The sequence below is a fragment of the Crocuta crocuta genome, unplaced genomic scaffold (genome assembly GCF_008692635.1).
Source record: "Crocuta crocuta isolate KB4526 unplaced genomic scaffold, BGI_CrCroc_1.0 scaffold30, whole genome shotgun sequence".
NCBI classification, from domain to species: domain Eukaryota; kingdom Metazoa; phylum Chordata; class Mammalia; order Carnivora; family Hyaenidae; genus Crocuta; species Crocuta crocuta.
Window position 1 is genome coordinate 3,576,733 of NW_027528345.1, and position 17,367 is coordinate 3,594,099.

General features: G+C 36.3%; 1 protein-coding gene across 2 annotated transcripts in view; it reads left to right on the top strand.

The window, feature by feature from the left end:
• Positions 1 to 723: 723 nt before the first annotated feature.
• The window catches only part of PPHLN1 (periphilin 1), a 182,178-nt gene continuing 165,534 nt past the window's right edge, over positions 724 to 17,367 (top strand). For both annotated transcript variants that reach the window (XM_077753216.1, XM_077753221.1), the window contains exon 1: positions 724 to 742. The gene's annotated coding sequence lies outside the window, so the exon portion shown is untranslated. The remainder of the gene's footprint in view (positions 743 to 17,367) is intronic.

Genomic DNA, 17,367 nt, shown 5'->3' on the forward strand with positions numbered 1-17,367 from the left:
CCCCCTCCAGTGTATTTTTAATTTCAGTTATTGAGTTATTTACCTCTGAGTTTTTAAAAATGTTTTCTGTATCTTTGTTGAGGGTCTTACTGGGGTTCTCAACCCTTTTCTCATGTTCAGTGGGTATTTTCATGACTACTACTTTAAATTCTCTATCAGGCATATTACTTACATCCATTACATTTAGCTCTCTTGCTGTTCTTTCATTTGGGGTTTATTCTTCTGTCTCCTCATTTTGTTTAACTCTCTGTGTCTGTTTCTCTGTTAAAGAAGTTAGCTATGTCTTCTGCTTTTGAAAGTAGTGGCTTTATGAAGAAGGGGTCCTGTAGTGCCCTGCAGTACAATGTCCCTTGTTCATCAGGACATGGCACTTCAGGGGTGTCTCCTATGTGTGTTATGTGTGCCATATTTTGTGGCTAAGCAGCATTTGCCATCAGTCCAGTTGTCTGCAATGGCCTTCTTTGCCTGTTAAGGACACAGTTTGGTCCCTGTGTCCAGAGTTGTCACACTGAATTGCAGGGTGCTTTCCCTGTGTTGTCTCCTGAGATGCTTTAGTTGGCGCGGTGGGACCTACAATCAGACCAGCTGCCTGCCTCCAGCTGGGGCTGAAGTTAGACTGATGTGTGTGGTTATCTTCCCCTCTCTCCAGGGCAGGAGTCACTTTGGAGAGGTGTTGGCCTTTGTACGGGCTACCTGCATGGTGCCACTTTGGATGGACTCTTGCTGAGACATGTTGGAGGGGGTAAGTCCACAGAGTATGGGGCTGGGTGTGTGATGTTAGCAAGGTGTGCTATGGTCTGCTGTTAGGGAGGATCTGGAGCTGCTTTGGATGGACTGCTGCAAAGCAGATTGGAAATGGTGTGGGCGTTGTTAGCAAGCTGGTTGGAGAGCATTCATGTTGTTTCCCACAGGTGTCTGTTTCCAGGTTGGGGGGGAGGGGAGGGAAGTAGTGCCCACCAGCTCTTTTCTTTTTGGTGAAGTCCCCTAAAGTTCCCTGCCTTCTCAGCACATATTTTGAGATCAGCAAATAAATCTTCCCGTATACTCCATGTGTCTTTCAAGCTGTTGCTTCTATGTGGTATCTCAGTGGGGTTGTTGGTTATACTGTCTCTTTAAGGGCAGGGACTCAGTTTTCTTTCACCCTCTGACTGTCCCAGAGCTCAGCAACTGATTTTAAAATTCCAGGTGTTAAGCCCCACTGATTGTAAGAACTCCCAAAGTTAAGCTTTTCTGGTTTTCAAAGCCAAATGTTATGGGGATTTGCCTGGAGCATCTGGTGAGTGTGCTCCTCTCCCTTCTCTGTTCCTGCCATTCCTGCCGTGTCCCTCTCTCCTGGGCAGAGTCTCTGGGGTCAGTTTGGTTCTCAACCATGTCTCCACTTTTCCTACCTTTTCTGGTGTGGCCACTTTTTCTACATTTAGCTGTGGATAGTCTGTTCTGCCAGTCTTTGGATCATTTGTGTGTGTGTGTTTGGGGGTATTTACACTGATGTGGGTGCTATCTAGGTATATCCATTGGATGAAATAAGTTTAGGGTCTTCCTACTCTGCCGTCTTCCCTGGAAGTCCAGTATAAGATCTTTTTTATATTACTGGATTTTGTTTGGTAGTATTTTGCTGAGGATTTTTGTGTCCATATTCATAAAGGATATTGGTCTGTAGTTTTCTTGTGATGTCTTTGTTTCCCTTTGATATTGATTTAATACTGGCCTTATACAATGAATGTAGAAGTATTCCCTCCTCCATTTTCTGGAAGAGTTTGCAGAGGACTGGTATTATTTTTTCTTAAATATTTGAAAGAATTCACAAGTGAAGCTAGATGGGCCTGAGATTTTATTTATGAGAAGATTTTAAAATACAAATTCCATTTCTTGTTATAGGATGTAGTAGGCAGATGATGGCACCCCTCAAAGATATCAATGTCCTAATCCCCTGCACCTATGACTACATTACTTTACAAGGCAAGAGATTTTTCAAATGTAATTAAGGTGAGGAACTTGAGATGGAGAGAATATTCTGTATTTTCCAGCTGAGCCCAGTATAGTCACAAGTGTTCTTAAAAGTGGAAGAGGGAGAAAAAGAGTCAGAATAATTTGATGTGCAAAGCACTTGACCTGCCATTACTGACTCTGAAGATGAAGAATGGTGCCCATGAGATGAGAAATGCAGGTGTTCTTTAGAAGTTGGAAAAATCAAACAGATTGCCTCCTAGAGCCTCCAGACAGGAATACAGTTCTGCTGACACCTTGATTTTAGTCTACTGAATTGGATAGCAGAGAGTTGAACTTCTAACCTACAGAACTGTAAAATAATAAATTCCTGTTGTTTTAAGCTACTAAATTTGACGTATTATTTTAGAAGCAATAGAAAATGAATACTTAGACTATTTGTATTTTCTATTTCTTCCTGAGTAGTTTTGGTAAATGTATTTTAAGAAATTTGTCCATTTCATCAAATTTCTCTAATTTGTTGGTATAAAGTTGTTCACAGTATTCCCCAACAATCCTTTTAGTTTCTGTAAGATCAGTAGAGATGACCTCTATTTCATTCCTGATTTTGGTAATTTGGTATCTCTAAAGGTTTCTCAATTTTGTTAAATTTTTCAAAGAACCAAAGTATGATTTCATTGATTTTTTTCTACTCTGTTTTCTATTTCATTGGTTTCCATTTTGGTGTTTATTCTTTCTTTTTCTCTGCTTTCTTTAGGTGTAGTTTTCTCTTCTCTGGTTTCTTGAATGTAAGCCTAGATTGTTCATTTGACATCTTTTATATTTTCTAATATTGGTATTTAAATCTGTAAATAGTTGCCTCTAAAGACTGATTTAGACATGTTCCATAATTTTTTTTAAGTTTATTTTAATTATTTTGAGAGAAAGAGAGAAAGAGAGCACGTGTACAAGAGGGGCAGAGAGAGAGAGAGGGAGGGAGAGAGAGAGACTCCCAAGCAGGCTCTGCAGTGTCGCACGGAGCCCAATGCAGGGCTCCAACTCGTGAACCTGAGCTGAAATGCTGAAATCAAGAGTCAGATGCTTAATCGACTGAGCCACTCAGGCCTCCCCCAGTCCCATAAATTTTGAAATGCTTTCTTATTATAATTTAAGTTCACCTTTTTTCAATTTCCTTGATTTCTTCTTTGATCCATGGGTTATGTAGAAGTATATTGTTTAATTTCCAAATTTTTGTGGACTTTTCAAGTTTCCTTCTGTTGTTGATTTCTAAATTAATATCATTATGGTTGAAGAATATACTTTGCATGATTTCTAACCTTTTAAATTCATGGGTACTTGTTTTATGGCCTAACATTCTGTTTATCTGGAAGAATGATGCATGTGCACTTGTAAAAATTGTATATTGTGCTAATTTTGTATGGAGTTTTCTATATCAGTGAGGTCAACTTGGATGATAGCATTGACTCTTCTATATCCTTGCTGATTATTTTGTCTAGTTGTACTATCATTTTTGAGAGTGAGTTATTGAAATATCCAATGTTATTGTTGAATTGTCTGTTCCTTCCTTCAATTCTGTCAGATTTTGCTTTATGTTTTATGGGCTCTGTTGTTAGGTATATGTATGTTTACAATTGTTTTATCTTCCTAACAAATTGGCCCTTTTATCATTATAAAATGTCCCTCTTTGTGTATAGTGACTTTTAAAAAATTTTTCTTAATGTTTATTTATTTTTGAGAGAGAGACAGAGCACTAGCAGGGAGGGGCAGAGAGAAGGAGACAGAATCTGAAGCAGGCTCCAAGCTGTCAGCACAAAACCTGATACAAGGCTTGAACCCATGAACTGTGAGATCATGACCTGAGCCAAAGTTGGATGCTTAACCGACTGAGTCACCCAACTGCCCCTGTGTCTAGTAATTTTTATCCCAAAGTCCATTTTATCTAGTATTAGTATAGTCATTTTCACTCTCTTTTGGTTACCAGTTGTATATCTTTTTCATTTTTTTTACTTTCAATGTATTTGTGTCTTTGAATTTAAGGTTTGTCTCTTGGAGACAGTATTGAGTTGGATCTTGTTTTTTATCCAGTCTGACAATCTCTGAATTTTGATTGCAGTGTTTAATCCATTCACATTTCATATTATTATCAATTTGGTTGGAATTATATCTGCCAACTTGCTATTTGTTTTCTATATACTTATGTATTTTTTCATTCCTCTGTTCTTCCTTTACTGCCTTTGTTTATATAAAATGGGTCTTTTCTAGTATACCACTTTAATTCCTTTGGTGACTTTTTGCTTTTTATAAAAAATCATATTTTAAGTGGTAGATTTAGAGATTACAATATGCATCTTAATTTATCACAGCCAATTTTAGATTAGTGCTCACTTAGTTCCAGTAAAGTATAGTAGCTTTGCTCTGATATTTGTGCTATTATTGTCATAGATATTATACCTCTATATTGTAAATCCAGGGTACAGTGTTATAATTATTGCTTATACAATGGTATGGTTTTTAATGAAGTTAAAAGAAGAAAGGAAAAACATATTTATAGTCTTTTTTTTAATTGAAAATTTACCTTTCTGGTACTTCATTTCTTCCTGTAGATTTGAGTTACCATCTTTGTATGTTATAAATTCAACAACACAGTTTTATAATAACTGTTTCATGCATTTGTTTTTAAATCATTTGAGATGAAGAAAGAGAGACAGAGATTTATACTGTTTTTTTAAAATTATTACCTAAATAATAACTTTAGTGATGTTCTTTATTAGTTTGTATGGATTCAAGATACAATCTGGTATTATTTCCTTTCAGCCTGAAGAAACTCCTTTAATATTTTTTAAACAAATTTATTGATAAATGATTCACATGACATAAAATTCACCCATTCTTGAATGTAATTCATTGGTTTTCATATATTCAGAAATAGGTGGAGTCACCATAGTCAACTTTATAACATTTTTTGTCACCTCAAAAAGAAACCCTGTACCCATTATGAGAGCTATCATCTCTCATGTCTTTTCCTTTCCCACCCAAGCCCTAAACAACCACTTATCTACTTTCTGCCTCTATAGATTTCCCTATACTGGACTTCAACGTGAATGTAATAATATCATAGCAGTCTTTTGTGGCTGGCTTTTTTTTTTTTAACTTAGCATAATGTTTCCCGATTCATTCGTATTGTAGCATGTATCAGTACTTCATCCTTTTTATGCATGAATAGTATTCCACTTTATGAGTATACATTTTGTTTCTCTATTCAGCCATTGATGCACATTTGGCTATTATAAATAATGCTGCAGTACACATTAATGTACACATTTCTGTGCACATATGTTTTGATTTCCTTTGGGTATATATATATTTAAGAGTGGAATCGCTATGTCATAGCGAATAGTGGTAACTCTATGTTTAGTTGTTTGATGAGCTGCCAGACTGTTTTTCAAAGTGGCTGAATCATTTTACATTCTCATCAACAGTGTATGAGGGTTCTTATTTCTCCATGTTCTTACCAATACTGATTTCAGTTTGCTCATGATCATCCTGATGAAAATTTAAATGATGGATATAGATGTATTTGAACAAATTACCTCACACAGATAGAGAAATTTCATTTTAATATTCATGATAAACTTAAAAAGCTGTGATGTTATTCTTATTGCAATAAATATACATCCTAGTACATAGCAAAATGATAACATTTTAATAATTGCTATAATTTATGGAGTATCAACTATGTGTTAGACTCTTTGTTAAGTTCTTTATATTAGTTGTCTCTCTATGAAACTAAAAAGTTATGTATTTATTATCTCTTTCCTAAATAGAGACACTGAGGCTCAGAGAATGGTGAATATGGAGTCAGAGATCTTTCTGTTTGCTGTGTTGAAAATAGATATATCCAAGGTAGTTGCGAGGCTTTCTTCATTGTAGTTACTTAAGGACTCAGGGAAACATCGTGAACATTGCTAATACTATGCCAGAAGAAAAAAGGGAACTTAAGACTATCTTGCTCAACAATTAAATGCTCTGGTTCAGAAATAACACCCATCATCTCTGCTCACAAGTTACTAATGAGTACTGGTCACTTTCCCCACCCATTCACAAGTAGCGTAGGAATTACAATCCTACTACATGCCTAGGAGGCAGACGTATTTAGTGAGGTGAATGTTTAATGACGTAAAATTGACTATCAACTTCAAGTAATGGCTGGCACCATCCAAGTTCTTATATGGTTTCAACAGTTCCAGACATCAATCCAGAGAAGAAGCACTTAGAGAAATAAGAAAAACCACCACTGTGCAAGGAACTTTCTAACACACTTCCTTCACTTAGCTAGAATTGTATCATGTGTCCATTTTTAACCAATTACTGGCAAGAAGAATGAGATTTTTATGGTTGGCTCAGCCCAGTTGCAATCTGCCTCCTAGAGCCAGGGATTGGGCTACTTTTCCCTGGAGTTCATGGCTGCCTAAAGTTTGTGTAAATGTTGAAAAAGATTTTTGGGGGGACACTTTTTAGTAAATTAATGTAGTAAATTTTTCCACAAAAGAAAGATACTTCAATACTATCAACAACTCAAGTATTGAAACCATAAGAGGAAGTGGAGAAATGGATATAGGCAAGAAACCAACTTGATTGGCTACAAAGGGCAAACCAGAAGGGCTAGAAGCATCAATAAGAAACATTATTTAATGCACTGAGGGTTAGTATCAATAACTTCTTAGATCCTATCCCAAAACAACAGGCATGTCTATTCATTTCTAGCTTTCATTTATTATTAAAAAATTTCCATTTTCCACAAAGGCCTATTTACAACTTTACCTGATGACTTATACTACCTCTAAATTAGCTAACATTTACATGGATTACATAAATTAATCCTTATAGTATTCATAGGAGTTGGGTGATAATCACCTCTCCCACTTTACAGATTAAAAGCCTGAGGTTCAGTTCTGGTATGTAATTTGATTAAAGTCACACAACAAAGTCACACAACCAGATGGTAAACCAAAGCTATTTGGTTCCAAAGTTTGTGTTTTTAAGCCATCATTCTTATGCTTCCACTACTGTTAATTTTTTATTCATTTAATTAAGGAGAGTTTATTGCATTCCCACTTGATAAACACATCTGGCCCTGTCCTAGGCTTTGGGGATTTGGCAATAAGCAAAACAAATCCATGACCTCATGGGCTTACATTCTAGTAGGGGAGATAGATAAATAAATAAATTATATAGGTTATTAGAAGATGATAAATGACACAGATCAGGTGACATTTAAGTAAAATCTTGGAATAGATGAGGGAGCATGTCCTAAAGCAGTCAGGAGAAAGAATGGTCAAGCTGACAGAGCAGCTATTGTAAAGGTTCTGAAGCGGGTGACTTCCTGCCTGCCTGGTGAGTTTGAGAGACCAGTAATGAGACCAGTGTGGCCATAGCAGAGTAACCCTGAATGTGAACTGTAAGTGATAAAGAGAGAGAGATAGATTGCAGGAGTTTTAGCTTTTGTTCAGTAGAAGATAAAAAGGCAGAGAGACTTCTTTAAAATATTTTTTAAAATGTTTATTTTTGAGAGGCAGAGAGAGACAGAGCATGAGCAGGTGAGGGGCAGAGACAGAGGGAGACACAGAATCTGAAGTAGGCTCCAGGCTGCAAGCTGTCAGCACAGAGCCTGAGGTGGGGCTCGAACTAACAAACTGCAAGATCATGACCTGAGCCCAAGTTGGATGCTCAACCAATTGAGCCACCCAGGCGCCCCATAGGGCAGGGAGACTCTTGAGTGGAGGGTTACATCTGGCTTAGTTTAAAAAGGATTATTCTGTGTTTGTTTGTTTGGATAGTTGACACACAATATTACATTAGTTTCATTACATTAGTTGTTACATTAGTTTCAGGTATACAACAGTGGTTTGACAAGTTTATACATTATGTCGTGTTCACAAGTATAGCTACTGTCTGTCCCGTTACATTACTATCGCAGTGTCACTGTATTCCTTATGCTGTGTTTCTTATTCCCATAATTGATTCATTCCATAACTGGAGGCCTATATCTCCCTCTCCCTTTCACTCATTTTGCCCAACTCCGCACCCCCCCACCCCACTCCTCTGGCAAACATTGGTTTGTTCTCTGGATTTATAGTTCTGATTCGTTTTGTTTACTCTTTTTTTTTTTTTTTTTTATTCTGAGTCAATAGGTATTTCCTTTCTCAGCCTGACTTATGTCACTTAGCATAATATCCTCTGAGTCCATCCATGTTGTCTCAGATGGCCATAATCTCATCCATTTTTATGACTGTGTATATATACATCATACTTTCCTTATCTATTTGTCTATAGAGGAGCACTTATGTTATTGTCTTGTCTTGGCTATTGTAAATAATGCCTCAGTAAACAGGGGCCCATATATCTTTGTGAGTTAGGGTTTGTGTTTTCCTGGGGTAGATACCCAATAGTGGAGTTATTGGATCATATGGTATTTCTAGTTTATTTTTATTTATTGAAAAAAAATTTTTTTAAGTAAACTCTCCCCCAACATGGGGCTCAAACTCATGACCCTGAGATCAAGAGTTGCACATTCTACCAACTGAGCCAGCCAGCTGCCCCATGGTATTTCTCTCCATCTTTAATTTTTTGAGGAATATTCATACTGTTTTCCACAGTGGCTATACCAATTTACATTCCAACCAACAGTACACAAGGGTTCCTTTTTTTCCACATCCTTGTCAACACTTAACTGTTTCTTGTGTTTTTGATTTTAGACATTTTAACAGGTATGCGGTTATATCTCATTGTGGTTTTGATTTGTATTTCTCTGATGAGTGATGTTGAGCATATTTTCATGTGTCTGTTGGCTATCTGTATATCTGTTCAGGCCCTCTGCCCACTTTTTAATTGGAGTGTTTGTTTTTGGTGTTGAGCTGTATACATTCTTTATATATTTTGGATATTAACCCTTTTTTGGATATATCATTTGCAAATATCTTCTGTTCAGTAAGTTGTCTTTCGTTTGTTAATGGTTTCTTTCATTGTACAATTTTTTTTATTTTGATATATTCCCGAATAGTTTACTTTTGGTTTTGTTTCCCTAGCCTTAGGAGACATATCTAGAAAAATGTTGCTATAGTTGATGTCAGAGAAATTACTGCCTCTTCTAGGATTTCTATGGTTTCAGGTCTCACATTTAATTCTTCAATCCATTTTGAGTTTATTTTTGTGTATGGTGTTAGTAGTCCAGTTTCATTCTTTTGCATGTAGCTATCCAGTTTTTCCAGCACCATTTTTTGAAAAAACTGTCTTTTACTCATTGTATACTCTTGCCTCCTTTGTCATCGATTCATTGACCATATAAATGTGGGTTTGTTTCTGGATTTCCATTGTGTTCCATTGATCTATGTGTCTATTTTTGTGCCAGTACCATACTGTTTTGATTACTACTGCTTTGCAGTATACCTTGAAATCTGGAATTGTTATACCCTCAGCTTTGTTCTTTTTCCCCAAAATTTCTTTGGCTGCTCAGGATCTTTTGTAGTCCATACAAATTTTAGGATTATTTGTTCTAGTTCTGTAGAAAATGCCATTGGTAGTTTGATAGGGATTGCATTGAATCTGTAGATTGCTTTGGGTAATATGAACATTTTATCAATATTCTTCCAATCCATGGGTATGGAACATCTTTCCATTTGTGTCATTTTCAGTTTCTTTTATCGGTGTTTTCCTTCATTCCTTGGTTAAGTTTATTCCTAGGTATTTATTATTTTTGGTGCTATTGTAAATGGTGTTGTTTTTAAAATTTCTCCTTTTGGCAATCTTGCTGTTAGTGTACAGAAATCCTCCTGATTTCTGATTTTGTATCCTACCTCTTTAATGAATTTGTTTATTGCTTCTAGTAGTTTTTTGATGGAGTCTAGGATTTTCTATGTATTGTATCATGTCATCTGCAAACTGGTATTTACTTAGGATGTTATATATGAATCCCATGGTAATCACAAACCTAAAATCTATGATGGATACACAAAAGATAAAGAGAAAGAAAGCCAAAACAAAACAGTATAGATACTTATCGATCACAAAAAAAGAGAGCAAGAGCATAAATGAACAAAGAAAAACTAAAACAACCAGAAAATACAATTTAAAACTGGCAATAAGTATACACCTGTCAAGAATTACTTTAAATGCAAATGGCCTACAGGTGCCTGGGCGGCTAAGTTGATTGAGCCTCTGACTCTTGATTTCAGAGCAGGTCATGATCTCAAGGTTTGTCAGTTCAAGCTCTGCATCGGCCTCTGCGCTGACAGCATGGAGTTGGCTTGGGATTCTCTCTTCCTCTCTCTCTGCCCCTTCCCCGTTTGTGCATATGCTCTCTCTCTCTCTCTCAAAATAAACTAACTTAAAAAAAAATGCAAATGGCATAAGTACTCCAATCCAAAGAGATGGGGGCAGGGGGGTGGGGGACAGAAGGGGATGGAATGTGTAAAAAATAAAAAACCAAGACCTAGCTATGTGCTGCCTACAAGAGACTCACCTGAGACCTACAGATGCATACAGACCAAAAGTGAAGGGACAGAAAAACATTCATGCAAATGAATTGAAAAAAAAAAACCAAGGTAGCAATGCTTGTATTAGACAAAATAGACTTTAAAACAAAGACTGTAACAAGAGACAAAGAAGGGCATTATAATGATAAAGGGACCAATCCAGTACGATGCCATAACAATTATAAACATCTACGTATCTGACACTGGAGCACCTAAATACCTAAAGCAAATATTAATGGACATAAAGTGAAAACTGATGGTAATACAATAACAGTAGGGTACTTTAATGCTCCACTTATATCAATGGATAGATTATCCAGACAGAAAACCAATAAGGAAACAATGTCTTTGAATGACACATTGGACCTGATGAACATAACAGGTATATACAGAACAGTACATCTAAAAACAACAGAATACACATTCTTATCAAGTGTACATCTCCAGAATAGATCACATATTAGGCCATAAGACAAGCCTCAGCAAATGTAAGAAGACTGAAATCATACCTTATAACTTTTCTGACCATAACAGTATGAAATTAGAAATAAATCACATGAAAAAAAAATGAAGAAAACACAAACACCTGGATACTAAGCATGATACTAAACAACCAGTGGGTCAATGATGCAATCAAAGAAGAAATCAGAAAATACATGGAGAAAAATAAAAATGGAAACACGGTGTTCCAAAATCTCTAGGACACAGAGAAAGCAGTTCTGAGAAGGAAGTACATAGCAATACAAACATACCAAAGAAACAAGAAAAAAATCCCAAAAGAACAATCTAACCTCACTTCTGAAGGAACTAGAAAAAGAAGAACAAACAAAACCCAAGGTGAGTAGAAGAAAGGAAATAATAAAAATCAGAGCAGAAATCAATACCATAGAGACTAAAAAAAAACAAAAAAACAAAAAAACAAAAAAAACACACACACAAAAAAACAGAAAAAAATCAATGAGACTAGGAGCTGATGCTCTGAAAAGATTAACAAAACTATAAACAAAACTACAAACTTGGACTCCTCAAGAAAAAAAAAGAAAGCACCCAAAGTAACACTGAACACCACAGAAATGCAAAGGATTATAAAAGAATATATGAAAAAATATATATTTGTCCAACAAACTGGACAACCTGTAAGAAAAAGATAAATTCCTAGAAACATATCGTCTTCCAAAACTGAACCAGGAAGAAATAGAAAATCTGAACAGGCTGATTACAGGTAATAAAATTGAACTGGTAATCAAAAAAGCAAAACAAGTCCAGGACCAGATGGCATCACAGATGCATTCTATCAAATATTTATTTACTTTAAAAATTTTATTTATTTTGAGAGAGAGAGAGAGCACAAGCCTGGGGAGGGACAGATAAGGAGAATCCCAAGTAGGCCTCATGTTATTAGGATGGAGCCGATGTGGGGCTTGAATGCACAAACTTTTAAGATCATGATCTGAGCTGAAACTAAGAGTCAGGAGCTCAACCAAATGAGCTACCCAGGCACCCCTACCATTTAAAGAAGAGTTAATACCTATTCCCCTCAAGCTTTTTCAAAAAATAGAAGAGGAAAGAAAGCTTCCAAATACATTCTACCGGGTCAGCATTACTCTGATACCAAAAATCAGACAAAGACAGCACAGGTAAAGAAAACTACAGGCCAATATTCCTGATGAACATAAATGCAAAAATCCTCAAAAAAATATTAGCAGACCACGTAACATACATTAAAAAGATCATTCATTATGATCCAGTGGGATGTATTCCCAGGATGCAAGGTTATATCAATATTCACAAATCAATCTATTCCATACACCACATCAATAAAACAAAGGATGAAAAGCGTATGATTATCTCAACAGGTGCAGAAAAAAACATCTGACAAGATTTAACAGCCATTCATGATAAAAACTCTCAACAAAATGGGGATAGAGGGAAAATAACTCAATATAATAAAGGCCATATATGAAATACCCACAACTAATATCATGCTCAGTGGTGAAAAAGTGACAGCTTTTCCCCTAAGATCAAACAAGTCAAGGATATCCACTGTCACCACTTTTATTTAACATAGTACTGTAAGTCCTAACCACTCATATTTGTAGCAATCAGACAAGAAAAAGAAACACCTGTGCTGTTAAAGAAGTTAAACTGTCACAATTTTCAGACAACAGGATCATTCTGTTAAATACACAGCTGACAATTTATAACCTGGATATTGGGTATAAGAAAAAGAGAAGTATCAAGGATTACTTCAAGATTTTTGGCCTGAGCTCAAGAATGGAGTGAACATTAATAGAGATGAGAATGCTTTAGAGGTAGCTAATTCAGAAGATTAGGAGTTCAGTTTGGGGCAGTTAAACTGGAGACCTCATGAGATTTGCAAGTGGAGATTATTTTAAAAATTTAAAGAAGGCATTTGGGCACAGCATTTGAGTTTTTAAGCTTTAACTTTACAATTTGCTGTCTCTTCCAATGAATATTTCCAATCTTGGAAAAATCATTAAGAAAGAATAGTTCTAAGGAAAATTCTTATTTATTTGTTCGTAACATTGAATTTAATCCACTTTCTCCTAATTAATAAGGGAGTAATATAGTTTTAGTACTTATTAAAGGACGCATCATAGCATAGTAATTTAGTGTATAGATTCCAGAGTCAGTTTGCCTGGATTTAAATCCTTGTTGTGCTTATTGACTGCATGACTTTGGTACATTACCTCACCTCTCTGTGTATGAATTCTATTATCTACATAACAATGAAAATGATGTCTACCTAAAAGGAATTAAATTAGTTTATATTTGTAGTTTTTAGGACAATGCCTAAATACATAGTGCTAGATATATGATACAAATTGTCTTCCAGAGAATTTGCTAAAAGTTTGTTTTGTTTAACTTGTCTTGAGTATACTCATAAAGCCTTTAACCAAACAATACTATTTTCTTTAAAAGGTTATGTGTTTCACATAATGCCATGTATCTGGAAATATGTGCTGATGAGAAATGCAATGCTTCTGGAAAGGAATCTAAGACTACGTTCTTTAAAAACTATTTTCTCTTGGTCTGCTTATTCTAGATACCACATCTTAACTGAAATTATTAATCTGTTCTATCTGTAATAGGTATGGATTCTTAAAATTTGAATCTTATAAAAGGAATTTTTAAAAATAATTGACAGTGGCTCAATGCATTCTGTGGACTTATGATTCAATCTCTGACTATAATTGCTTATGTTGTTACTTTGAGGAACAGTGGTTATCAAACTGCTTTCAAAGAGGCTTTACCCTCTTTCCATATGTTCTGCAAATAGTCTGTGAAAATTGCTTATTTTGGGAAATGGCTTCTTACTGTTTGTTGCTGCACTTCTATTTCCCCTGTGTGTTCTGCTTAGCTTCTTCAGTATTCAGTATTCTTTTAAGTTCTTTTGACAGCATAAGTAATTTCCACATTGATTCCAAACTGAAAATAGGTACCACATTGCATAGAAATACCCTCAGTCTATGTGGGTTGGGTAGGCCTGACTTTACTTCTCATCTTCAGGAATTAGGACTGTGATCCCGGTCTGGCCAATTAAGAGGTTTTATTTTTGGGACTTTTGCTGGAAACATTGGGAAAGAAGGTTCTCATTATCAGGATTCCTAGCTTTAGAGATTCTGGTAGTCATCTTTACTGTAACATAAAGAAAGCTTTTCGGAAAATGTAGTGCAGAGGAGAGCAGTGGTAAGAGACAAATAGATTTCTAATTACATTTTTAACCCCTTCATCCATTTCTTAAGCTAGATATTTCAGTTATGTGATCCAATGACCCTTCCTCTCATTTTAAAGTCATGCTTTACTGATCTATCTATATTCATCTTTAAAAAAAAATTTTTTTTTTGGGTTGGGGGGGGACACCTGGATGGCTCAGCTGGTCGAGCATCCAACTCTTGATTTCAGCTCAGGTCATGATCCTAGGGTTGTAGGATCAAGCCCCGCACCAGCTTAAAATTCTCTCTCACCCTCTCTCTCCTCTGCCTCTCTCCCCTGATCATATGTGCTCTCGCTCTCTCTCAAAAAAAAAAAAAATTAATCCCTACGCCCAATATAAGGCTTGAATTCATGCCTCCGAGATCAAGAGTTGTACTCAACTGACTGAGTCAGCCAGGCACCAACCTATAGTATATTCTTCTATGTAAAGTTTCTAAGTACTTCTCTATATACGGTAGCCAAAGTTTTACTATTTAAACATTTTAATGTTTATATATTTCATGATACTATTGTGTACCACATATACACACACTTATAAAATAAGGAAATGAATTAACATTTAATTGTATGGGACCTATATAGGTTTTATTATTACATGTGGCCTGATTTTTGTGATAATCTGACAATTATAATTGGCAGTTTTAAAATTGACATCTATGGGCACCTGGGTGGCTCAGTCGGTTAAGCATCCAGCTTTGGCTCAGGTCATGACCTCACGGTTTGTGGGTTCAGAGCCCTGCGTCAGGCTCTGTGCTGACAGCTAGCTCAGAGCCTGGAGCCTGTCTTCGGATTCTGTATCTCCTTCTCTCTGACCCTCCCCTGCTCGTGCTGTCTTTCTCTGACTCTTAAAAAAATAAAAAAATAAAATAAAATAAAATGAAATAAAGTAAAATAAAATAAAACAAAATAAAAATAAAATTGACATCTAGTCAAAAAAGCAGTTGAGCACCTGGGTAGCTCAGTTGGTTGAATGTCCAACTCTTGATTTTGGCTGTCATGATCCTAGGATTGTGGGTTCAAGCCCTGCATCAGGCTCTGAGCTCACAGCATGGAGACTGGGATTCTCTCTCTCTCAATCTTTCTCTCTGCCCCTTCCATGCTTGTGTGCATATTCTCATGCTCACTCTCTCTCTCAAAAATAAAATAAACTTTTAAAAAAAGCAATTGAGTGGGGCGCCTGGGTGGCTCAGTTGGTTAAGCGTCCAACTTCAGCATAGGTCATGATCTCACAGTTTGTGGGTNGACCCTCCCCTGCTCGTGCTGTCTTTCTCTGACTCTTAAAAAAATAAAAAAATAAAATAAAATAAAATAAAATAAAGTAAAATAAAATAAAACAAAATAAAAATAAAATTGACATCTAGTCAAAAAAGCAGTTGAGCACCTGGGTAGCTCAGTTGGTTGAATGTCCAACTCTTGATTTTGGCTGTCATGATCCTAGGATTGTGGGTTCAAGCCCTGCATCAGGCTCTGAGCTCACAGCATGGAGACTGGGATTCTCTCTCTCTCAATCTTTCTCTCTGCCCCTTCCATGCTTGTGTGCATATTCTCATGCTCACTCTCTCTCTCAAAAATAAAATAAACTTTTAAAAAAAGCAATTGAGTGGGGCGCCTGGGTGGCTCAGTTGGTTAAGCGTCCAACTTCAGCATAGGTCATGATCTCACAGTTTGTGGGTGTGAGCCCTGCATCGGGCTCTGTGCTGACTGCCAGCGTAGAGCCTGGAGCCTGTTTCAGATTTTATGTCATCCCGTCTCTCTCTCAGAAATAAATAAAACTAAAAAAAAAATTAAAAAAAGCAATTGAGTTTATAAATGCAGAAGGAAAGAAGACATATCTATTAAGATGGGCATTTTCTGATTGGCAAATACTTTCATATTAGAAATCACCCAGTTTATTACAGGTCCATTGCCCCTTTCTCTGAAACCCATGGGGCTAGATAAATTTTTAAAATCAGAATGCTTCAGCTCCTCTAAGCTTTTTTTGGTCTGGTCATTTGGATCACTATTGGGTTGGAGCTTTCCTCAAAAGTTTGTTGATGACTATCTATTCATATTTGAATGTGAAACACTAAAAAGCTGAACAGAAGCATCTAGCACTGCCACTGTCTTGGGTATATTAACCTGCGGGACTTTAATAGTGAACTTTTTCTTTAGGGCCCCAAATATCCAGTGTCTATCTTTTCTCCTGGGAAGGACCCCTCAATCCTCTGCGGTGAATGAGCCTATCTGCTAGTGTTTTGAACATCAGCAGGGAAAGGATATTGCAGATGTCATGGCTTGCCACGAATAAGGGGTGACCCACGGGGGGGGGGGGGGGTCCTGGGGGCCTAACTGCTCTTTACACAAAATTTTCAACCAGTTATGTTTATACATTTGTGTGGTAAAATATACATAAGATAAAATTTACCATTTTAACCATTTTTAAGCATACAATTCAGGACATTAAAGGTATATTCACAACATTATATAACCATCACCACTATTTATACCCTAAACTTCATCATCTCTAACAAAAACTCTACCCAATACTAACAGTCCCTTTTCCCCTTTCTCTCCCAGTCCCTGGTAACCTCTAGTCTATTTTCTGTCTATATGAATTTGCCTATTCTAAGTATTCATCATGTAAGTAAAATCATACACTTGTCCTTTTATGTTTTTTGTACCTTTTTATTTTTCAAATAACTCAGGTTAAGTAAATGGCCCAAGGACATCAGCCAACATGGCCATGAGAACCTACATATCTCTGTCAAAAGAAACTATATGTATATATTTTATTCTCAATTTAGTTAATACACAGTGTAGTGTTGGCTTCAGGAGTAGAACCCAGTGTGATTCATCACTTAACATATTAACAGCCAGTGCTCATCCCAACAAGTGCCCTCCTTAATGCCCGTCACCCATTTAACCCAGTCCCCCTTCACCCCCAAAAGTATCTTATGTTTTGCCTGTTTTTATTTTATATTTTCATTTCCTTCCCCTATGTTCATATTAAGTTTCTCAAATTCCACATGAGTGGAATCATGTATTTGTCTTTCTCTGACTTATTTCACGCAGCATAATACACTCTAGTTCCTTCCACATTGTTGCAAATGGGAAGAAACTATACTTTAACTATTATGCATTACTACTTTAGTAGTAAACTTTTCCATCCATA